The sequence below is a fragment of the Tachyglossus aculeatus genome, chromosome 2 (genome assembly GCF_015852505.1).
Source record: "Tachyglossus aculeatus isolate mTacAcu1 chromosome 2, mTacAcu1.pri, whole genome shotgun sequence".
Lineage (NCBI taxonomy): Eukaryota > Metazoa > Chordata > Mammalia > Monotremata > Tachyglossidae > Tachyglossus > Tachyglossus aculeatus.
Genome location: NC_052067.1, coordinates 78287083 through 78312656, shown reverse-complemented (window position 1 = coordinate 78312656; position 25574 = coordinate 78287083). Strand labels below are relative to the sequence as shown.

Here is a 25574-nt window from a genome sequence, read left to right as displayed (position 1 = left end):
CACCCCGGGAAACCTCGCGTCCCGCCCGTTTGCCCGGGGGACGTGGGCGGGAGCCCGCTGTTGGGTAGGGACCGTCTCTCTACGTTGCCAACTTGTACTTCCCAAGCGCCTAGTACAGTGCTCTGCACACAGTAAGCGCTCAATAAGTGCGATTGAGTGAATGGATGAATCAATCAATCAATCGTATTTATTGAGCGCTTACCATGTGCAGAGCACTGTACTAAGCGCTTGGGAAGTACAAATTGGCATCACATATTGGCATCACATATGAATGAGGCAACGCTTCCCCTTGGCTTGGCCCGGCCCGGCCCTGCGGGGTGTGATGTGGCGCCCGTGCCCCAGGCAGTGCTCTGCACACAGTAAGCGCTCAATAAATACGATTGTTTGAATGATTGAGTCTGAAAGTGGTCCCCTTCCTCTCCCCGCTGCCCTCCCTCCCTCCCCTGCTTGGAGGGGAAATGTCGATTTCTCCCTCCTGCAGCCTCTTGGCCCTGCGGGCAGCTCGCCCGGCGCCTGGGGCCTGCTGACACATGCCGCCTGGCCCGGCTGGGCCCGGATAATCATCAGAAAAATATTGGCATTTGGTAAGCGCTTACTGTGTGCGCTGTTCTAGGCGCCGAGGGGGGATACGAGGTAAGCAGGTTGTCCCACGTGGGGCCCACAGTCTTAATCCCCGTTTTCCAGATGAGGTCACTGAGGCCCAGAGAATAATAATAATAATAATAATAATGGCATCTGTTAAGCGCTTACTATGTGCCAAGCACTGTTCTAAGCGCTGGGGAGGTTATAAGGTGATCAGGTTGTCCCACGTGGGGCCCACAGTCTTAATCCCTATTTTCCAGATGAGGTCACTGAGGCCCAGAGAATAATAATAATAATGGCATCTATTAAGCGCTTACTATGTGCACTGTTCTAGGCGCTGGGGGGGATACAAGGTAAGCAGGTTGTCCCACGTGGAGCCCACAGTCTTAATCCCCATTTTACAGATGAGGTCACTGAGGCCCAGATAGTAGTAGTAATAATAATAATAATAATAATAATAATAATGGCATCTAGTAAGCGCTTACTGTGTGCACTGTTCTAGGCGCCGTGGGGGGATACAAGGTAAGCAAGTTGTCCCACGTAGGGCCCACAGTCTTAATCCCCATTTTCCAGATGAGGTCACTGAGGCCCAGAGAATAATAATAATAATAATAATAATAATAATAATGGCATCTAGTAAGCGCTTACTATGTGCCAAGCACTGTTCTAAGCGCTGGGGAGGTTACAAGGTGATCAGGTTGTCCCACGGGGGCTCACAGGCTGAATCCCCATTTTACAGTTGAGGGAACTGAGGCCCAGTGAAGTGACTTGCCCAAAGTCACACAGCTGACAGTTGGCGGAGCTGGGATTTGAACCCATGACCTCAGACTCCAAAGCCCGGGCTCTTTCCACCGAGCCAGGCTGAGAAGTGAAGTGACTTGCCTGAGGTCACCCAGCTGACAAGTGGCGGAGCTGGGATTTGAACCCGTGACCTCAGACTCCAAAGCCCGGGTTCTTTCCACTGAGCCACGCTGAGAAGTGAAGTGACTTACCCGAGGTCACCCAGCTGACAAATGGCGGAGCCGGGATTTGAACCCATGACCTCTGACTCCCAAGCCCAGGCTCTTTCCATTGAGCCACGCTGTCCCGGGGGTCCGTGCAGCCTTTCCTCCCGCGCTGCCCCCCTGCCCACCAGCTTGCCCGCCTGCCCCCCTGCCCCTCTGCCCGCCCGCAGAGCCGGGGCTGGTCCCCAAGTCCAGGAGAATGACAGGAGCAGGCCAGGGAGCGGGGAACAACTGCCACTTTCCCTCCCTTCTCTTTCTTCTTCTCCTCCCTCCTTCTCATTCCTTCTTTTCCTCTTTTTCCTTCCTTCTTCTTTCTCCTTGCTTGTCTTCCTTCCTTCTCATTCCTTCTCTTCATCCTCCTTCCTAATAATTCCTTCTCTTCCTCTTTCCTTCTTCCTTTTCATTCCTTCCCATCTTCCTTCTCCCTTCTGTTCTTCTTTCCTTCCTTCTCTTCTCTTCCTTCTTTAACAATAATAATAATGAAGATGGCATTTACGAAGCACTTACTATGTGCAAAACACTGTTCTAAGCTCTGGGAAGGTTACAAGGTGATCGGGTTGTCCCACGGGGGGCTCACAGTCTTAATCCCCACTTTACAGATGAGGGAACTGAGGCCCAGAGAAGTGAAGTGACTTGCCCAAAGTCACACAGCTGACGTGTGGCAGAGCCGGGATTTGAACCCATGACCTCATCAATCATCATCAATCATATTTATTGAGCGCTTACTGTGTGCAGAGCACTGTACTAAGCGCTTGGGAAGTACAAGTTGGCAACATATAGAGACAGTCCCTACCCAACAGTGGGCTCACAGTCTAAGGCCCATGACATGCTTGTTTCTTCTTCCTTCTTCTTCCTTCTCTTCCCTCTTCCTTCTTTATGTTTTGTGAAGGAAAACTAGTTTCTGAAGGAGCAGCTGGCCTTTGCTCTAGATTGTGAGCTCATTGTGGACGTGGATTGTCTCTGTTGCTATATTGTACTTTCCTTAGCGCTTAATACAGTGCTGTGCACACAGTAAGCACCCAATAAATACGATTGAATGAATGAATGACTTGATGTGCAGCATGGCTCTTTCTGGGTTCAGGTGATTTTTTTTTTTTTTAAAAGAGCATTCTTAAGTCTTTTGAAAAAGTAACCGTTAGCTGTGCAGCTCCTGTTAGTGTGAAAATTGGAGTGTCATTGGGCTTTTGTCCATCAAGAGGATAAGGTGAGAGTATTAGGGCCCCGGTTACTTAATCAGGATAATTGTTGATATGGTTGTTTATTTAATTTCAAAACAGTTGGCAGTTTGAATCCATAAAAACTCAGTGAATATGCTTGTTAATGTGAAGGACTGAAGCACAGCATTAGAAAACCCAACTCTTCAGAACCACATCATTTTGAAATAGCGTCAGTGTTTAAGCGGGAGTTCTAGGATGGGTTTTCTTGGGAGAAATTTACCGTCTTGTAAATTATTCATGACTCTGCAGTCTTCAGTTACTCTGCCAACGGGTTTTTGAACCCCTTCTCGCTGCTGCTTCTCTAGGGTAGTCTGACAAACTGAAAACCTTTTGCTCTAATTGTCATTGAGCAGTAAACTTCAATTTCTCATGTGGGATTATTCCAGATGATTTCAGACTCCGCGTGTGGGATCTATTCCCTAGATTATTTTTCTGTAGTATTTTCTCCATATCTCAATTGAGCAATTGCTGGAAAATACCAAAATTCCAGGCTGGCTGTTTCCCCCCCCCCCCATTTTACGCCTTAGGAAAGAGTCTGCAGAGTGTAGGGGTGGTGGGGTGGTGTCGATCGGGTCCTCAGTCATCCTGATGCAAGGACCATTTGCTAGGATAAAGTAATCAGGGTGTCTTTATAGGAGTAGCCTTCATCTGATGGGATGAGCAGAAAAAATATTGTTTTCCAATTCCAGTGCGGTGGATTGGAGCGTAGCAATCGAAAGAGGGACAAAGGAAGCCGGCTCCCCCCACCCCCAACCTTCTTCTAAATAGCTTTGTAAATGCTATGATCAGTGACAGTGCATATTCCACTATCTCTTGCATCAGTGGATAAACTGATTTTTCTGATAGGAATCCTCCTTCTCTGGTGGTGAGTTAATAGATGTTGCATCTTCATCCCAGGTGAGATGTTTTCATTTTGGGATTAATTCTATTGTCCTCAAAATGGTGCTTTGAAATCTCTCTGTTCAGCTGGGTTTTTTTTTGTTGTTGTTGTTCTTGGTTTCTCATTAAATGTCAGGAGCCAAAGCGTTGCTCAAACCAGAGATTGGTGCAGGGCTTAATTTGTGCCTAAGATGCGGCACCTCATAGCCCTGGTAGTGTTACTGTTGATGCTGTCACCTATTCAAAGTCACTACTCATTTACAATGTAAACCATCTCTTGAGCCCCGGGACCTTTTTCCTCACAGATTAAGCACTGAATGGGTGGGAAGGGATGAGAGAAGTAATGTGATGAAGCCCCAAGTATGAATTGCCTCCTTCACGTTGGTCCTCTCTATTTAGGCTGCCGGTGGGCAGAGGAGGAGGAAGATGGGCAGTAAGAGGTAGGAGGATTCTCCTTTGCTCCCGCCAGCGTCTTGCCCTCAGCTTCTATCCCTTAATATCAGGCCGGTTCTGAAACTGGCACTGAGAGTGCCGTGGAACAGCAGCCGGCATGGCAGCTTTTCATTTAACGCAGCTGGGGGAAAACGAGAGTCGTGGACCCATATGGGACCAAGGAGCTGGCACGCACACCCAAGGTGCAGGACCTGGAAACACACGAAAACACGGGGCCAGCGAGGTAGACACGGACACACCCATGGGGACAGGGAGTAGACATGCAGACACACGTGCACATGGTCACCTATGTGCTCACTGTACCTTGGTGTTGTCTGCCTTGCCGCTGACTCCTTGCCCATGTCCTCCCTCTGATCTGGAACTCCTTCCCCCTTCGTATACAGCAGACCACCACTCTCCCTACTTTCAAAGCCTTATTAAAATCACATCTCCTCCAAGAGGCCTTCCCCGACTAACCCTCATTTCCCCTATAACCCCTCCCTTTTGCTTTGCCTCTACCCATAGATCTGTACCCTTTAAGCGCTTGATATTTTATTTGCATTTTTTATGGTATTTGTTAAGCACTTACTCTGTGCCGGACACTGTACCAAGTGCTGGGTTAGATACAAGTTAATCAGGTTGGACACGGTCCCTCTCCCACATAGGGCTCACAGTCTTAATCCTCGTTTTACAGATGAGGTAAATGAGGTACAGAGAAGTGACATGATTTGCCCAGTCACACAGCAGACACGTGCCAGAGCTGAGATCAGAACCCAGGTCCCAGGCCCGTGCTGTATCTACTAGGTTGCGTCTCACCTATTCACCCTACCCTCAGCCCCACAACACTTACATGCAGACAGTAAAATAAATTGCTGATGCCTGTTTCCCCCTGTAGAATGAAGATCTTGGTGGGCAGGGAACGTCTGCCAACTCTGTTGTACTGGCAGACTACTGTTTGCACTCTCCCAATAGTAATAATAATAATAATAATAATAATAATAATGGCATTTATTAAGCACTTACTATGTGCAAAGCACTGTTCTAAGTGCTGGGGAGGTTACAAGGTGATCAGGTTGTCCCGCACGGGGGGCTCACAGTCTTAATCACCATTTTACAAATGAGGTAAGTGAGGCACAGAGAAGTTAAGTGATTTGCCCAAAGTCACACAGCTGCCAAGTGGCGGAGCTGGGATTTGAACCCATGACCTCAGACTCCAAAGCCTGGGCTCTTTCCACTGAGCCACAATCCCAAGCGCTTAGTTCAATGCTCTGTACGCAATACCCGCTCAATAAATAGAGTTGATTGATTGATTAGACGTGGTGCTGCTGAGGAATGGTATATATTCCCTTATATTTCCCTTTACCATTTTGAAAAGGGCAGGGAGACAGGGAGGCTGACCAAGTTTAAATATTAATGGGCCACCTCAGTGACCCAGTGGGTCACATGTGGCCTGTGCAGCAGTCAAGGGTAATGGTATATGTCATTAAATCAGTGCTATTTATTTTTTATGGTATTTGTTAAGCGCTTACCATGTGTCAGGCTCTGTTCAAAGCACTGGGGTAGATGTCTGTCTCCTCCCCTCTAGACTATAAACTTGTTGTGGGCAGGACTGTGTCTGTTGATTGTTGTATTGTACTCTCCCAAGCACTTAGTACAGTGCTCTGCACAAAGTAAGCGCTCAATACATGCAAATGAATGAATGAATGCAAGGTAATCAGCTGGACACAGTCCTGTCCCAAATGGGGCTCACAATCTTAATCCCCATTTTACAGATGAGGTAATTGAGGCACAGAGAAGTGAAGTGACTCGCCCAAGGTTACACTGCAGACAAGTGGCACAGCCAGGACTAGATCCTAGGCCCTCACTCCCAGGCCCGTGCTCTATCCAGTAGGCCACACTGCTTCTCGTGAGTGCCTACTGTGTGAAGAACACTGTACCAGGTGCTTGGGTGAGTACAGTGGGACATAATTGGTAGACATATTAACTGTCCACAATGAGTTTACAATCTGGGGGCAGGGGGGAGACAGACATTAATATAAATGAATAATGTATAATTTATCGATATGTACATACGTGATACGGGGCCGAGTATGAGGTAAATGTCAGATACGCAAAGATCACAGTAGGATTGGAAATAGTGTTTATTGAGTGCTTGATGTTTGCATTGCAGTGTACTACTCACTGTGCCACAGTCTCGTCTCTGGACGCTGACACCTTGCTCGGGTCGTCCTTCTGGTCGGGAACTCCCTCCACCTTCATACCCGATACAGACCACTGCCCTCCCCTCTCCAACTTCAGATCTCTTCTAAAATAACAGCTCCCTGTTTTTAACATCTCCCTTATATGATTAACCTTATTTCTCCACCCTATTTGCTCTCTCTTCTGTGTCACCTGTACACTTAGGTGTCTAACCCTTAGGCACTTAGACACCCCACCCCTACAGCACTCATGTATTTATTTTTATATTCTGTCACTTCCCCTACCTGTAATTAATTTTAATATCTGACTCCCCCCTGAGACTGTAAGCTCCTTGTCGGCATGGATCATGTCTCCCAACTCTATTGTGTTGTTCTCTTTGGAGCATTTAATACAGTGGCCTTCTAGACTGTGCGCCCACTCTTCTAGACTGTGAGCCCACTGTTGGGTAGGGACCGTCTCTATATGTTGCCAACTTGTACTTCCCAAGCGCTTTGTACAGTGCTCTGCACACAGTAAGCGCTCAATAAATACAATTGATTGATTGATTGATTGCTCTGCACACAGTAAGCACTCAGTAGATGCCCCTGATTGATTGTACAACAGAAACACAAGATACCTTCCCTGCCCAGGCCTTTGGTTGGATCACCCTGGTGTTCACTCCCTTCTGCAGACTAATGTTCTGACTATTTCTGGGGCATTAAATGGTTCACAGTCCAGGTTTTTCAGCAATATTTATTGCTCCTTCGCAACCTGTAGAGCTGTGAAAGACTCTAGGGAGTTAAGAAGGAAGAACAAGAACAATACAGGTGAAGAAACAAAGGCCTGTGCATTTAAATACATTTAAGTTAAATTACATTTAAATTAAATTTCAATACTGACATTTAAATACAAGGGGCAGAAGCATAAACACATGAAAATTCAAAACCACAATTGAAGTATATCAACTGGACTTTTATATATATTATATATATATTTATACACAGTGGTGAAGGACTTCTGTGCAAGCCAGGTTTTAGTTTTCTCGGTTAAAAGTTCAATTAGTTTTCATAACTGAAAATCCAAATGAAACACCAGTTGATCAACCTATCCTTTATCGAGTGCTTACTGTGTTCATAGGAGAGTACAATATAACAGACCATGTCTGTTATATAGGACCAGACATGGGACCATGTCTGCCAACTTTGTGATATTGTACTCTCCCAAGCGCTTAGTACAGTACTTCATATAGTTAGTGCTCAAATAAATAGGACTGATTGATCGATATATCAGTATAACGGAGTTGGTAGACGCATTCTCTGCCCACAATGAACGATTCTTGGAAGCTGTGGTTCGTAATGGATTACAATTGATTAAAATTGAGGAAGTAAAACAAGCTCCTTACCATCGGCTTTGAAACACTCAGTCACCTTGCTCCCTCCTACCTCACCTTGGCTGCTCGTCTACTACAACCCAACCCACACACTTGGCTCCTCTCCGGCCAGCCTACTGACTGTAGCTCGATATCGTCTGTCTCGCTGCCAACCTCTCACTGTCCTGCACCTGGCCTGGAAAACCCTCCCTCTTCAAATCCAACAGACAGTTGACTCTCCCCACCTTCAAAACCTTATTGAAGACACATCTCCAAGAGGCCCTTCCCTGACTAAGCCCGTATTTCCTCTTCTTCCACTCCCTTCTTCATCACCACTTGAATTTCCAGTGCTTAGAACAGTGCTTTGCACATAGTAAGTGCTTAATAAATGTTATCATTATTATTATTTGCTCCCATTTTTCACCCCCACTCAGCCCCATAGCGCTTATGTACCTACCGGTAACTTATTTATATAAATGTCTGTCTTCCCCTCTAGACTGTAAACTCGTTGTGGGCAGGGACCATGTCTGCCAACTTTGCTATATTGTACCCTCCCAAGCGCTTAGTACACTACTCTGCATATAGTTGGTGCTCAAATAAATAGGACTGATTGATCGATAAAATACAGTATGTGTGTCTGACACCTGTAGATTTGAAATAAAATAATAGAGGTGGTGTTATATTTTCTGTCTCTAGGGAAGGGGAATGGTAATTTTTTTAAAAAAATCCTTGGCATTCAGAGATTTTTGGTATTTTCAAGATTGTTTGCAGGGATTGAGAGGAAATGTGAGTAACTGAAATGGTTAAAGGATTTTCATAGTTTGTATCAGTTCAAATGGTAAAAATGCCATGTATGCATGGGAAGCAGCGAGGCCCTGTGGAATCCTATACCGACTGGATTACTGCATCAGCCTCCTCTCTGATCTCCCATCCTCCTGTCTCTCCCCACTTCAGTCTATACTTCATGCTGTTGCCCGGATCGTCTTTGTGCAGAAGTGCTCTGGGCATGTTACTCCCCTCCTCAAAAATCTCCAGTGGCTACCAGTCAACCTACGCATCAGGCAGAAACTCCTCACTCTCGGCTTCAAGGCTGTCCATCACCTCGCCCCCTCCTACCTCACCTCCCTTCTTTCCTTCTACAGCCCAGCCCTCACCCTCCGCTCCTCTGCCGCTAACCTCCTCATCGTGCCTCGTTCTCGCCTGTCCCGCCGTCGACCCCTGGCCCACGTCCTCCCCCTGGTCTGGAATGCCCTCCCTCCGCACATCCGCCAAGCTAGCTCTCTTCCTCCCTTCAAAGCCCTACTGAGAGCTCACCTCCTCCAGGAGGCCTTCCCAGACTGAGCCCCTTCCTTCCTCTCCCCCTCATCCCCCTCTCCATCCCCCCATCTTACCTCCTCCCCTTCCCCACAGCACCTGTATATATGTATATATGTTTGTACATATTTTTTACTCTATTTTACTTGTACATATCTATTCTATTTATTTTATTTTGTTAGTATATTTGGTTTTGTTCTCTGTCTCCCCCTTTTAGACTGTGAGCCCACTGTTGGGTAGGGACCGTCTCTATATGTTGCCAACTTGTACTTCCCAAGCGCTTAGTACAGTGCTGTGCACACAGTAAGCGCTCAATAAATACGATTGAATGAATGAATGGGCCTGAGAGTCTGAGGACCTAAGTTCTAATTCTGACCTCACTACTTGCCCGCTGTGTGACCTGGACAAGTCACTTCACTTCTCTGGGCTTCAGTTCCTTCATCTGCAAAATGGGGATTCAGTACCAGTTCTTCCTTCTACTTAGACTGTGAGTCCCTTGTGGGAATCTAATGATCTTCTGTGTACCCCAGCACTTGGTATAGTGCTTGGCATATCGTAATCACTTAATGAAAACTACAGTTATCGTGATTATTATTAATAATAACAATATTGTTTTTGCTATTATTATTTTCCAAATATGTTTGCCATTGTGGTTTGTTTTCAGGATTTTAGGTTGCCCATATTGATCTTCAAAATGATAGTGCCTAGTGCATCCTGGAACTGCAGGAAACCAATAGAGAGGGCTTTACAGTTTGCTTAGTGGTGTGGAGGGGACAGTGGTTATAATAATAATAATAATAATACTAACAGTAATATTGATGGTATTTGTTAAGCGCTTAGTGTGTGCCAGGCACTCTACTAAGCTTACAGTCATAGTCATGATTTTACAGGTGAGGTAACTGAGACCCAGAGAAGGGTTGTGACTTGCCCAGGGCCAAACGGTAGACAAGTGGAGGAGCCGGGATTAGAACCCCTGACCCCATAACTCCCAGGCCAGTGCTCTATCCACTATGCCAAGTGACATAGACATCCAAGGACCTTTATGAACCCGATGCCCCTCTCCCTTATGCAGACCTTGTACACAGCCTGCCCAATACCATTCAATAGGGCTGTTGCCCCTTTAAGCAGTCAGCCATATCACTGTTGACACTAATGAGTCTCTTAAAAATTGACGGTTAGGTTGGTCAGACCCCAGATTTTGGCGTGACTGTTGGGAATTCCCTTTGGTAGGTCAGGTCTCAAAAATGGGGCCAATGAAGAGCTCAAAGACATGGAAATATTTACATTACTCAAAAAAGTCTTTGTTATTAAGTGATTAAAAAATCCAATTCCTATGGCTATAGGATAATTCGTGACATTTGCACACTTTGCCTTTGGATAGCATTTATTGCATTGATGGATTATTCCTGCCCATCACCAACCTCTTTGGAATGGATTTCCCCAGGGGTGGAGGAATTGGGGAAATGAGGATTTTGGGTCTTTAATGGTGTTCCCTTCCTGCCCCATTGTTCCTCATTACTCTCTTTGATTGCTTGCTTTGAGTTCTTTTCTGATTACAAGTGCTGGAAATTAACCCTTTTTGATTCATTGATTTTGACTGATGGATTTGATTGATTTTCATTCATTTTGATTCATTCATAGACCACAAGGTCTATGAAGACCTTGTGGGCAGTGAACATGCCTACCAGCTCCATTACATTGTGCTCGCCCAAGCGCTTAGTATCGTGATCTGCACACAGTTAAGCGCTCAATAAATATGATTGATTGATTGATTGATGTGAGCTTAGTGTGAGAATGAGTTTGCCTACAATTCTAATAGATTGTAAGCTGCCCATCCCAGCAGATTTTAACATTCGGCCATGAATTATAAATGAAAGCTCATACTGGAAAAGGTCTTCAGCAGTGCAAGCAGTCATAATACACATTTAGCTGAGCTCTCTAAGTGAAAAACCTTTTAGCTTGGAATCTTCAAGGTCACGGAGACAAGACTTGGTAAAAAAAAAAAAATACTTAATGTTCCAGCTGGTTTCATTTGCAAGCCCCAAGGCTGGTTCTAAGGTCCTCGTGTACTGGAAGAAAAAATTCTCACAGAATTTGCTGTGATGTAAAGGCTTCATCAGAGTTTGGGGACTTCCTCTTTGTTGGAGTGGGAGAGATGGAAGACAAGCAGTGTGGAAAAAGCATAGGCTTGGGAGTCAGATGACTTGCGTTCTGATCTTGGTTCAGCCACTTCCTTTGCTGTGTGACCATGGGCGAGCCACTTAACTTCTCTGTGCTCAGTTCCCTCATCTGGAAAATGAGGATCCAATACCTGTTCTCCCTCCTACTTATACCGTGAGCCCCAAGTGGGGCCTGTTAATCTTGTATCTACCCCAAAGCTTGGCAGTACGTTGCTTGGCACTTAGGGCGTAACCAATACCACTGTTATTATTAAGCGAAAGGATAGCAGGAAGAGCTGGGGAAGTCGCTCTACTTCCTCAGTAGTAAATATTGCACGTATGTTCTTCTGTTTGTATACTCTAAGGGAAAATGGTGATTAGCAAGTGATCACTAGGAAAGCAGTAATGGCTGAGTGCAGCAGCAACAACTTCTCTGTGCCTCGGTTTTGTTCTCCCTGGTTAGACTGTGAGCTTCATGCGGGACAGGGTCTCAGTCTAACCTAATTCACTGGAAGCAGCATGGCATAGTGGATAGGGCACAGAAGTCAGAAAGTCATGGGTTCCAAACCTGGCTCTGTCACTTGTCTGTTCGGTGGCCTTGGGCAAGTCACTTAATTTATTTGTGCCTCAGTTTCCTCATCTGTAAAATGGGTATAAAGACCGTGCCCTATGCAGAACAGGGACTAGGTCCAATCTGATTTGTTTGCATCCACCTCAGTGCTTAGTACAGTGCCTGGCACATAGTAAGCACTTAACAAATGCTATAGTTATTATTATTAATACTCCAGCGCTTAGAACAGTGTTTGACACATAGTAGCTGCTTAACAGATACCATTAAAAAATAGACTTTGAGCAGGAGGCTTGGGATTTTTCACAGAAAGCTCATTGCAGGCAGGAAATGTGCCCGTTTATTGTTATATTCTCCCAAGCACTTAGTACAATGCTTTGCACACAGTAATTGCCCAATAAATACAATTAAATGAATGAATAAGTAAATGAATGACTTTTTCAGGCCTTTGGAACAATAGGATGCATTTGGTCCTCAACTACAAATTCCTGTTTGTCTTGGACAAGGCTGGTAATAGTTTTGAAGTTGTGATATTGTGATATTTAAGTGCTTACTATATGCCAGGCACTGTACTAAGCACTTGGGTGGATGCAAGCAAATCGGATTGGACACAGTCCCCGTCCTACTTGGGACTCACAGTCTCAATCCCCGTGAGGTAACTGAGTCACAGAGAAGTTAAGTGACTTGCCCAAGGTCACACAGCAAACACGTGGCGGAGTCGGGATTAGAAACCACGATCTTCTGTTATTTCTCTCCACACCTTCCCTCAGTGCAAGCCCTGTTAAGTAACTGCTGTGGTGACTGCTGGGAAAATAGGGAGAACTGGGGGCATGGGGACACCCCCCACAACATGATACAATGTAGAGTCAATCAATCAATGGTATTTTTTAAATAATAATAATGGTATTTGTTAAGCGCTTACTTTTAAGTGCTTACTAGGTGCAGAGCACTGTACTAAGTGCTTGGGAGAGTACAACAGAATTAGCAGGCATATTCTCTTCCAATAACGAGTTTACAGTCTACAGAGGAGCTTATAAAACCTATTTTCTGTTTCAGACTACATTGTAAGAGACTTACACCATTGGAGGGTTACAGAATTTACCAGACTTTGAACTCTGGCCCCACCTAAGTTCAGCAGTAGTGCTTCTGGTTATAGCAGCTAGGAAGGAAAGAAGAGGGCAATGAGAACCCGGAATTGTACTTGAAGAGCAGTAAAGAGGAAGTTGGAGTTGAGGCATGGGGAGTGGATGATAAAGTATAATAACAGTGATCAAACATTTATATCCTGGGAAATCTTAATGTGCCGAGGTGGCAGAGGGTCAGGGGTTGATGCGCATGGTGGGCAAGATTGGGGGAAGCCTTGAATGAAGCATCCTGGCCTACTGAGAAGCATTGTGCCCTACTGGATAAATACGGGGTTTGAGTTCTACTCCCGGTTCCACCACTTGTCAGCTGTGTGACCTTGGGCAAGTCACTTCAGTTCTCTGTGCCTCAGGTACCTCATCTGTAAAATCAGGGTTAAGCCTTTGAGCCCCATGTGGCACATGGACGGCGCCCGTAGAAATTAGCTTGAATCTACCCCACTGCTTAGTACAGTGTCTGTCACTTAGTAAGTGCTTAACAAATACCATTAAAAAAAAAAAGAAGTTCCTAGCATTTGTCTTTGCCAGTTGCTTCACAATAGTGGCTGAGGCAGGGATGGAGAAGTAGAGAGCCCGACAGATAGGATTCTGGGCCTGGCTCTGACTTTACTTCCAGTGTATTTCCATCATCCCTGAGTGCCGCTGTATTTCCATCATCCCTGAGTGCCGCTGGGATGCGTTCTTGGCCGAGGCCTGAGAACCAGGAGAGGACCGTGTCAGTGAAGCCGAGGTTGGATAATATTTCCTGGAGAAAAGGGGTGGTATACAGTGTTGCAGGCAGCGGAGAGGTGGAGAGCTGAGGTACAAAACTCAGGTGAGTTTTGCGTGTATGGGTGCCAGTGGGCCCCTAGCCACTGCTCTGGCCGGGGACCCATAGAGAAGCAGTGTGGCTCGGTGGAAAGAGCACAGGCTTGGGAGTCTGAGGTCATGGGATCGAATTCCGGCTCCGCCGCTTGTCAGCTGTGTGACCTTGGGCAAGTCACTTAACTTCTCTGTGCCACTGTTACCTCATCTGTAAAATGGGGATGAAGACTGTGAGCCCCACGTGGGACAACATTGATCACCTTGTATCCCCCCCAGCGCTTAGAACAGTGCTTGGCACCCAGTAAGCGCTTAACAAATACCATTATTATTATTATTATTATTATTGCCCAGGGCTGCCAGGGTCAGCCTCGCCAGCACTTGGCCCAGAATAACCCCAAATAGAGGGACGCCAAGCCTCCCGGCCCACCTCTTCCGTTCAGAGGCTCATGCAGAGCTCCAACATGTGGGGTGGCAGTGGCGGGGCGGGGGTCGACCGTAAAGTATAGAAGAGAACCAGCGTGGCTCAGTGGAAAGAGCACGGGCTTTGGAGTCAGAGGTCATGGGTTCAAATCCCAGCTCTGGCACTTTTCAGCTGTATGACTTTGGGCAAGTCACTTAACTTCTCTGTGCCTCAGTTACCTCATCTGTAAAATGGGGATTAAGACTGTGAGCCCCACATGGGACAACCTGTTCACCTTGTAACCTCCCCAGCGCTTAGAACAGTGCTTTGCACATAGTAAGCGCTTAATAAATGCTATTATAAAAAGAGGACCTTAAACTCCCTCTAGGCAAGAAACTCATTATGTTGCTAATTCTGTTATATATTTTTAGACTGTGAGCCCACTGTTGGGTAGGGACTGTCTCTATGTGTTGCCAATTTGTACTTCCCAAGCGCTTAGTACAGTGCTCTGCACATAGTAGGCGCTCAATAAATACGATTGATGATGATGATTATTCATTCATGCAGTGGTGTTCATTGAGGGCTTACAGTATGCAGAGCACTGTACTAAGCGCTTGGGAGAGCAAAGTAGAGCAATAAACAGAAACATTCCTTGCCCACAATGAGTTTACAGTCCAGAGTGGGAGACAGACATATGAATAAATAAGTTACAGATATGTACATAAGGTCTGTGGGGCTGGGACGGTGAGATCATCATCAATCGTATTTATTGAGTGCTTACTGTGTGCAGAGCACTGTACTAAGCGCTTGGGAAGTACAAATTGGCAACATATAGAGACAGTCCCTACCCAACAGTGGGCTCACAGTCTAAAAGATGAATAAAGAGGGCAAAACAGGGTGCTGCAGAAGGGATTGGGAGAAGAGGAAAGGAGGGCTTAGTCAGGGAAGCCCTCTTGGAGGAAATATGCCTTCAATAAGGCTTGGAAGACGGGGAGAGTCATGGTCTATCAGATATGATGAAGGGGGCATTCCAGGTCAGAGGTGAGAGGTCAGCAGTGAGGTAAGATCGAGGTAGAGTGAGAAGGTTAGCTTTAGAGGAGTGAAGTGTGCCCGTTGGGTTGTAGTAGGAGAGTAGCAAGATGAGGTAGGAGTGGCCAAGGTGATTGAGTGTGTTAAAGTCAATGATTAAGAGTTTTTGTTTGATGTGAAGGTTGATGGGCAACCACGGAAGTTTCTTGAGGAGGGGGGAAACATGGTCTGAACGTTTTTGTAAGAAAATGATCCAGGCAACAGAGTGAAGTGTGGACTGGAGTGGGGAGAGACCGGAGGCAGGGAGTTCAGCAAGAAGGATGATACGGTAATCAAGGTGGAATAGGATAAGTACTTGAAGTAATATGGTAGCAGCTTGGATGGAAAGGGAAGGACAAATTTTAGTGATGTTTTGAAGATGCGACTGACAGGATTTAGTGATGGATTGAGTATGTGGGTTGAAAGAGAGTGAGGAGTCAAGGATAACGCCATGGTTTCGAGCTTATGAGACCGGAAGGATGGTGTTGCTGTCTTCGGTGATGGGAAAGTCATGGGGACGATAGGATTTGGGTGGGAAGATAAATTCTGTTTTTGACATGTTAAGCTTGAGGTGAAGGGAGGACATCTAAGTAGAGATGTTTTGAAAGCAGGAGGAAATATGAGACTAGAGAGATTAGGGCTGAAGAGGTAGATTTGGGTATCATTCTCATAGAGGTGGTAGTTGAAGTCATGGGAGTCAGTGTAGATGGAGAATAGAAGGGAAGCAGCATGGCTTAGTGGAAAGAGCACGGGCTTTGGAGTCAGAGGTCATGGGTTCAAATCCGGGCTCCAGCAATTGTCAGCTGTGTGACTTTGGGCAAGTCACTTAACTCCGCCACTTGTCAGCTGTGTGACTTTGGGCGAGTCACTTAACTTCTCTGTGCCTCAGTTACCTCATCTGTAAAATGGGGATGAAGACTGTGAGCCCCCCGTGGGATGATCTGATCACCTTGTAACCGCCCCAGCGCTTAGAACAGTGTTTGCACATAGTAAGCGCTTAATAAATGCCATCATCATCATCATTATTATTATTATCATTCCCTGGACCTCAGTTACCTCATCTGTAAAATGGGGATTAAGACTGTGAGCGCCCTGTGGGACAACCTGATTACCTTGTAACCTCCCCAGCGCTTAGAACAGTGCTATACACATAGTAAGCAGTTAATAAATGCCATCATTATTATTATTATTAAGGGGACCCAGCACTGAACCTTGAGGGACCCCAACAGGGGGTGGGAGGCAGAGGAGGAGACAACGAAAGAAACTGACAATGAGTGGCTAGAGAGATAGGCGGAGAACCAGGAGAGGACAGTGTCAGTGAAGCCGAGTTTGGATAATATTTCCAGGAGAAAGGGGGTGGTAGACAGTGTCGAAGGCAGCTGAGAGGTCGAGGAGGATTAGGATTGAATAGAGGCTGTTGGATTTGACAAGAAGGAGATCATTGATGAACTTGGAGAGGGTTGTTTCTGTGGAAGGAAGGGGACAGAAACCAGATTGGAGGGAATCAAGGAGACAGTTAGAGGAGAGGAATTTGAGGCAGCGGGTGTAGACAACTCTCTCAAGGAAGTTGGAAAGGAATGGGAGGAGGGAGATGGGGTGATAACTGGAGGGAGCAGTGGGGTCAAGGGAGGGTTTTTTAGGATAGGGGAGATCCGGGCATGTTTGAAAGCAGTGGGGTAGAAGCCATTGGAGAGCAAACAGTTGAAGATGGCAGGTAGGGAGGAGGCAAGTATTTTGATAAGGTGTGAAGGAATGGGGTCAGATGTGCAGGTGGAGTGGGTGGATTTTGAGAGCATGCAGGACAACTCTTAGTACAGTGTTTAGAACACAGTAAGCACTCAATAAATACGACCGAATGACTATTGCTGGGAAAGATGGGAGAATTGAAGAAGGGGCAGGAGAGATTTTATGGAGATCATGCCTAATGTCAATTTTCTTCATAAAGTATGTGGCCAGGTCATTGGGGGAAGGGATGGGGAATGTGGGGAGATGGTGTTTGAGGGAGTTAAACTTGTGAAACAACTGGTGAGGGTGATGGACATGGGTGTCAATAAGGATGGAGAAATAATTTTGCTGGGCAGAGGAGAGGCAGAGTCAAAGCACGCAAGGATAAACTTGAAGTGGACAAAGTTGGCCTAATATCTAGATTTCCGCGAGCAGTGCTCTATGGCTCATGCACAAGAGTGAAAGAGGTGGACAATGAAGTTACTCTTGAAACTATGGGTTACTCAGGGCTGTGTTACACGTGAAATCACTTTGTACAGTGCTCTGCACATAGTTATTGCTCAATAAATACGATTGATTAAATGTTTTGTCCTTCTTACTGTTTGTATGCCTTAAAGCAAAACATAACCAGATGAGTCAGAGGAGGAGGAGAAGGACGGGTGGAGTTGAGACCAGGATCGGGTCAGGAGGGTGGAACATGGCACTTGTGGAGCCAAAGCTGTGAGCCATCAGGATAGGAGCTGAAGCTCTTTTTTTTTTCTTTTTTTTCTTTAGCCTGTTGTTTGCATTCCAGCCACTGCCTCTGCTGGAAATTCTATTTCATTAGAATACATACTGACCAAGGAACCCCACGTAGAAGCAAATTGTCCAGATTTTGCTAACGCTTTGCCACTAAAACTTGTGTTCATATTGTAAATTGCTGTCAAGCCATTTTTCACAAACTATCACCTTCTACTGAAGCATTTGTGGTTTCCTAAACTAGAATGTAAGCTTTTGAAGCCAGGGATCATGCCTACTATTGTGTTCTCCTAAACACTTAGTCCAGTGTTCTCCCCAAAGTAAGTGTTCAGTAAATACTATTGATAGCTATTCACATAATGTATCCAATTTTGTAAAATGCAGAGTACCGAAATGACTGCTAAGCATTTCATTCAATTGTTAAATATTTGTGTGTAGTAGGACAGTTCTTTTTCATTTGTAAATTTTCCCCATCCTCAATCCCATGATGCTTAATTTGCTGCACTGAAAGCAGTGATTGCTCAATGAATGCGAATGGCTTCGGTGAGGAACAAGTTATACAGCTATTGACTTCTTCTGCCTTGTTTTGGTTTCACCTGTAAAATGAGGATGCTGATACTTTATTTCCCAGCAGCCTTGTAAACTTAACTAATTAAATTATTGAGAAGCACTTTGCAAAATAAAACATGTTTATAGGTGCTTATTAATTGTTTTATAGGTGGGTGAACTATAATTATTTCCCAAAGTTTTATTCCCAAAGACAGATCTGATGTGACAAGCCAAGGTAATTTTCCCTTTCCTTTGGAGCACAGAATATATCCTTTTAAGGTTAGCACGTAATACAAGTACCCTACTAGATTGTAAGCTCACTATGGGCAGAGAACGTATCCACCAACTCTGTTATATTGTACTCTCCCTAGTGTTTAGTGCAGAACTCTGCACACAGTAAGTACTCAGTAAATACAGTTGATTACGGATGTTTTAATAAGTGTTGGAATTTCCACAGTCTAGTAAACCTACTGCCCCAAACCCTTTGTCAGGATTGATTTTTTCTGAGCACCTTAATTTTTGGTCTGGAAGTCCAAATTCATAACAGGCACCAAAACCTCTCTGCTCCTATTGGAGGTACCCTAATAGAAGAATTTAACGTACATACTTAAAAATGGTATTTGTTAAGGACTTACTATGTACCAGACACCATATTAAGCTCTGGGGTAGATTCAAGAGCAGCAGAATTGGACACAGTCCCTGTCCCACGTGGGGCTAACAGTCTAAGTTGTATTTGTTGAGTGCTTAAATGTGTGCAGAGCACTGTATTAAGCTCTTGGGAGAGTACAGTGTAACAATGTAACAGACAGATTCCCTGCCCCAAATGAGCTGACAATCTAGAGGGGGAGAACCACTGTATCCTTTTACTATCCGGAAGGCATATCAGCAGGTTCCAAAAGGATTAGGCTGTATTCAGATCTGAGATGACCATAGTTGGTTATTACAGAAGTTAGGGCTTTTAAGGTTACATCCCTAATTAATGAGGATGATAATTATGTTACTGAGCACTTACTGTGTGCCCTGTTCATACTAATATAGATACAGTGAAATAAAATCAGTCATAGTACCTGTCCCACATGAGGCTCACAGTCTGAGGGGGAACAGGTATTGAAATCTCATTTTGCAGACAAGGAGATTGAGGCACAGAGAAGTTAAGTGACTTACCCAAGGTCACACAGTAGGCAAGTGCTTAGAACAGTGTTTTGCACATAGTGAGTGCTTAATAAATGCCATTAAAAAAAGTGCGCTAGGCTTAAAATCCAGGTCTCCTGATTCCTAGTTCTGAACTCTTTCTACGAAGCCGTGCTTCTTCTCAGTGAATCAGTCAATCATAAGTATTTATTGAGCGCTTACTGTGTGCGGGTTACTGTACTAAGCACTGGGGGAGAGTACGATATGACAGAGTTGGTAGATTCGTTCCCTGCCCACAGCAAGCGTAGAGTCTAGACTAAGGCTGGGAAAGATAGAACACACAGTGAAAGCGCATGTTGAGTGAGAACAGTCTGTACTCAATGAGATGGACCAGGGGTTTGAATGGCATAGCCCTGGATTTTATTTTTTTTAATGGCATTTGTTAAGCGCTTATGATGTGCCAGGCCCTGTATTCAGTGTTGGCATAGATACAAGATAATCTGGTTGGACACAGTTCATGTCCCACAAGGGGCTCACATTCTTACCATTTTACAGATGAGGTAACTGAGGTGTAGAAAAGTGAAGTGATGTGCCCAAGGTCACGTAGCAGACAAGTGGCAGAGCTGGAATTAGAACCCAGGTCCTCTGAATCCCAGGCCCATACTCTTTCCTCTAGGCCATGCTGCTTCCTCTTTATGTTTTTTGGGGTCACACCTGCTCTGTAAATCTCTTCAGTTGGAGTGTGAGAATGACTTAACTCTTTCCTACCTAAATTAGATGTGAACTAAGATGCTAATGGATTCAGCATACCTTCACTTCACCAAACCATTCATTTAAGGAATGGAACTCAATAACGATAAAGTGCAAGTATGCTGCTCCCAAAGGGAGCTCTTTTCAAATATTTCTAGAAGCGTGAACCGTTTTTTCATTTGGGCAAATTCATTCTTTTTTTGAAAGGGGTTAAAATTAGAAAGTTGAAAAGCAGATGGTCTTTGGAACAGGAACAAAACCCAGCAGATGAAGTTTCAGTTTTGAAAAAACAGCCCCCCCAAAACCTCTAGGCTTTATGTTCTCTTTGTCCAGAAACGCTCTGGGCATGTTACTCCCCTCCTCAAAAATCTCCAGTGGCTACCAATCAACCTACGCATCAGGTAGAAACTCCTCACCCTGGGCTTCAAGGCTGTCCATCCCCTCACCCCCTCCTACCTCACCTCCCTTCTCTCCTTCTTCAGCCCAGCGCGCACCCTCCGCTCCTCTGCCACTAATCTCCTCACTGTGCCTCGGTCTTGCCTGTCCCGCCATCGACCCCCGGCCCACGTCCTCCCCCTGGCCTGGAATGCCCTCCCTCCGCACATCCGCCAAGCTAGCTCTCTTCCTCCCTTCAAAGCCCTGCTGAGAGCTCACCTCCTCCAGGAGGCCTTCCCAGACTGAGCTCCCTCCTTCCTCTCCCCCTCCTCCCCCTCCCCATCCCCCCACCTTACCTCCTTCCCTTCCCCACAGCACCTGTATATATGTATGTATGTTTGTACGTATTTATTACTCTATTTTATTTGTACATATTTATTCTATTTATTTTATTTTGTTAATATGTTTTGTTTTGTTCTCTGTCTCCCCCTTCTAGCCTGTGAGCCCACTGTTGGGTAGGGACTGTCTCTATATGTTACCAACTTGTACTTCCCAAGAGCTTAGTACAGTGCTCTGCACGCAGTAAGCACTCAATAAATACGATTGAATGAATGAATGAATAAGGTTTTTAAGATTTTGAGAGACATATAACTTTACTGAATTTGGAGGAGTACCAACATTCACACAGAAGTACAGATTTCATGATGATTATGTATCCCAATTTATTCCGTTTAAAATGTAGTAGAAAATGACAGTTATACTGACGTGTCTTGGTTGACGTGCTGAGCCAGCATACTCAATTGGTGGTATATTTCCTGTGATTTATGTGATTAAGATATCTTTTAAGTCTAGGATTGAGACAGTTTTAAACAATTCAGTTTTGATCATATCATTTCTTTAAAGAAAAAATACTGACGGTTTCTTTTTTTTTTTCTACTCTGCCTTATAAAGACCTAAAGGAGTAGAGGAAATTTGAAAAAAAAAATAAAATAAAATGATCCCTTCAGTTCCCTGTTACCTTTTTAGGTGAATCTGTTGTAGTAATTAAAGATAAATTAAGTACTCTATATCATTGAATGATGAATGTTTTTTGTAAAAATAGTAACTCAGTTCTTGGCTGGATCAATTCCAACTTTCTGGAATTCTGGGTTATGGAAATTTAAAAGTTTATCATACAGTGCTCCTCACACAGTAAGCACTTAATAAATGCAATTGAATGAATGAGTGAGGTGGACAGGCTTGGTAGTGGTGAAAGAGGGGCAAGGATAGGTAGTGGGGGAGAAAACTGAGCTTGAAAGCCAGTGGTGAGGAGTCTCTGCCTGATGCAGAGATGTATGAGCAACCAGTGGAGGTATTTGAGGAGTGGGCAGAATGACATTTTAGAAAAATGATCTGGGCAACAGAGCAAAGTGTGGTCTAGAGAGGGGAAGGGCTGGAGGCTGGGAGGTCAGCGAGAAGGCTGATGCAGTAGTCAAAATGGGATGCGACAAGTGCTTGGACCAGGGTAGTGCTAGTTGGCTTGGAGAGTAAGGGGTGGATTCTGGAGAAGTTTTGAAGAAAGAAGATTTGACTGGTGGGCTAGATTATCTGTGGGTTCGCTCAGGTGAAAGGTTGGACTTCTAGACTGTGAGCCCACTGTTGGGTAGGGACTGTCTCTATATGTTGTCAACTTGTACTTCCCAAGCGCTTAGTACAGTGCTCTGCACACAGTAAGTGCTCAATAAATATGATTGACTGATTGGACTGAATGATCAGTCATGATTTCTTCCAGTCATTCCATTTAGTGAGGGATTGTGCATTCCACTCTGGGACATCCTGGACTTGTCAGAATGTCTGCTTGCTTCCAAACAGTTCCTCCAGCAAGCACATGACACAACACATGACACTAAAATGTAACAAAGGAAGGGAAGAGGCAGGCTACGTGGAGCATCTTTTTAGCAATATCTGTACTGTTTGAGAATGAAAAACGGATAGGGATGGACAGACTTTTAGGAAAGGAAGCCTCTTTTCAAGAAAGGAAGAATAGCAAATCATTTTCCCCAGTTCTCCAAATCTTAGGCAGATCATCATCATCATTACCATCATCAAGGTTTATTAAGCATATGCTATGCAGAGAGCAACATACCAGGTAATCATCCTGTGGCAAAGTATGTACTCTGGGAAGTGCTAAGTTCTTGCTCCAAGTGGGTTAATTCTTCTGCGTTGTTGTCCTGGTTAAAGGTAATAAACCTCTGCCCCCGACCCCCTGTATTAGTACAGGTCTATCTCTCCGCCTGTGTCAGAATCATCAAGCACCCATATCAAAATGTTCTGGAAAAATGCATCTTTTTCCAGGCTGCTTTTCTCCTTGATAAACCTTTGTGGGCCTATTATGAAATTGCATTTATAATGTGTCAGCCAAATTGATGTTTTTGAGAGCCACAGGGTTTTCATGTTATGACAAAAGTCTGTCCATGAAGATAGGATTTAGATCTGCATCTGTCTCCTGCATAATCATTGACTGTATTGTTAAAAAAAGATCCAGGGGATGTTAGATTTTGTCATCCTTACTGTTTTTGTGTTTCTTTCTAAAGGCCTATAGCAACTAAAATAATGTCTAGTAATTGAAGTGAAAATGGAGCTGGCGTTTTCTCAAAATCACTGTATTGGGAAAATATTCACTAGGTATAGACAGAAAGATCAAAGAAAAAGTATACATAGATATAGTAGAAGTTTACTGCCTAAAATATTGAACTGTGTATTGTTCTTTTATTCCATTACCTTCATTTGGTTTGGTGCCTATTAATAAGGAGGGCAAAATCTTCTTTCCAAACTCAGCTGGGTAAATCTGTGCCATGTACCAAATGGACTTGTGATATGTATTGTAATAGAAGTGAATAGTAGCTCCACTTCTTGCCTTTGGGGTGACTTTAGGAAAGTCACTTAACTTACCTGGGTAGCTTCAGTTTCATCATCTGTGAAATGGGGATTAAATACCTGTTAATACACTTTGATCATGAGCTCCGTGAGGGACAGGAACTGTGTCCAACCTGCTTATTTGTATCTACCCCAGTGCTTGACACAAAGCAAACACGTATAAATACCACTGTTATTATTATTGTTAATATTAAAAAGGATAAAATTTCATAATTACATCCTGTCCTTAACGTGCTCTTAAAATAAATTAATAACTAGCATTGGAAGAGGAAAAAAAACCCTCAAGCGGCTTTTGGAATGATAAATTTGCACTGGATGGCTTGAAATTGCCACAACTGTTCACTTCCACAGTGCTAGTCCCCCTCTAGACTGTAAATTTGTTATGGGCAGAGAATGTTGTAATTCTGTTGTATCATACTCTTCCAAGGTCTTATTACAGTGCTCTGCAGATAATAAATGCTCAATAAATATGCTTGATAGTCTACCTAAAAGGTTTAAAACAAAGTGGGTTATTGTCTTTAGGGTATCTTTGTAAGTAAGAAGACTTAATGGTGGCACAGTATACTTGGCCCTTGATGAGGTTCAGGTTTAGCTTTCTGTAGATCATTCACAAACTCTGTCCTCTCCTAGTTCTCCTTTTATCTCTCCGGCCATTCATTCTCAGTCTCTTTTGCGGGCTCTTCCTCCCCCTCCCATCCCCTTACTGTAGGGGTTCCTCAAGGGTCAGTTCTTGGTCCCCTTCTGTTCTCTGTCTACACTCACTCCCTTGGTGACCTCATTCACTCCCATGGCTTCAGCTATCATCTTTACGCTGATGACACCCAAATCTACATCTCTGCCCCTGCTCTCTCCCCCTCCCTTCAGGCTCATGTCTCCTCCTGCCTTCAAGACATCTCCATTTGGATGTCTGCCTGCCATCTAAAACTCAGTATGTCCAAGACTGAACTCCTTATCTTCCCTCCCAAACCCTGCCCTCTCCGTGACTTTCCCATCACTCTTGACGGCACTACCATCCTTCCCGCCTCACAAGCCCGCAACCTTGGTGTCATCCTCGACTGTGCTCTCTCATTCACCCCTCACATCCAATCCGTCACCATAAACTGCCGGTCTCACCTCCGCAACATCGCCAAGATCTGCCCTTTCCTCTCCATCCAAACCACTACCCTGCTGGTTCAATCTCTCATCCTATCCCGACTGGATTACTACATCAGCCTCCTCTCTGATCTCCCATCCTCCTGGCTCTCCCCACTTCAGTCTATACTTCACGCTGCTGCCTGGATCATCTTTGTGCAGAAACGCTCTGGGCATGTTACTCCCCTCCTCAAAAATCTCCAGTGGCTACCAGTCAACCTACGCATCAGGCAAAAACTCCTCACTCTCGCCTTCAAGACTCTCCATCACCTCGCCCCCTTGTACCTCACCTCCCTTTTTCCCTTCTACAGCCCAGCACGCACTCTCCGCACCTCTGCCGCTAACCTCCTCACTTTGCCTCGTTCTCGCCTGTCCCGCCGTCAACACCCGGCCCACATCCTCCCCCTGGCCTGGAATGCCCTCCCTTCACACATCTGCCAAGCTAGCTCTCTTCCTCCCTTCAAAGCCCTACTGAGAGCTCACCTCCTCCAGGAGGCCTTCCCAGACTGAGCCCCCTCCTTCCTCTCCCCCTCCCCCATCCCCCTGCCCCACCTCCTTCCCCTCCCCACAGCAGCTGTATATATGTTTGTACAGATTTATTACCCTATTTTACATGTACATATTTACTATTCTATTTATTTTATGTTGTTAATATGGTTTGTTTTGTTATCTGCCTCCCCCTTCTAGACTGTGAGCCCGCTATTGGGTAGGGACCGTCTCTATATGTTGCCAACTTGTACTTCCCAAGCGCTTAGCACAGTGCTGTGCGCAGTAAGCACTCAATAAATACGATTGAATGAATGAATTGATCATCTTGGAAAATAACTTGTAAGTCATTGAGGAGGAACAAGCTAAAAAGAAAGGAAGTGATCAAACTCAATCCTATCCTGACTTTAATAGTTTTTAAGCCTTTGTAGAACTGGGGCTTTCCCAAAGCCATCTCCCATGCCCAGAAACATTAGTGTATGATGAGAGGCTGTTGGAGACATTCTCCTCCTCCTCTCTACACATTGTAGCCCCTGAAGCAACAATGCCCGCTGGGGTTAGATCTACAGCAGTCTGGGAAAAGTGATTCCAGTGTTGCTGTAGTTGGCTCTGTCTAAACCCCCATATAGCTGTCTTCTGGACTGTGAGCCCGTTGTT

The 25574-nt window shown here is 45.0% G+C and overlaps 1 protein-coding gene across 1 annotated transcript in view; it reads left to right on the top strand.

Moving 5' to 3' along the window:
• The window catches only part of HECA (hdc homolog, cell cycle regulator), a 64633-nt gene that overhangs the window by 1378 nt on the left and 37681 nt on the right, over nucleotides 1-25574 (top strand). The window lies entirely within an intron of this gene.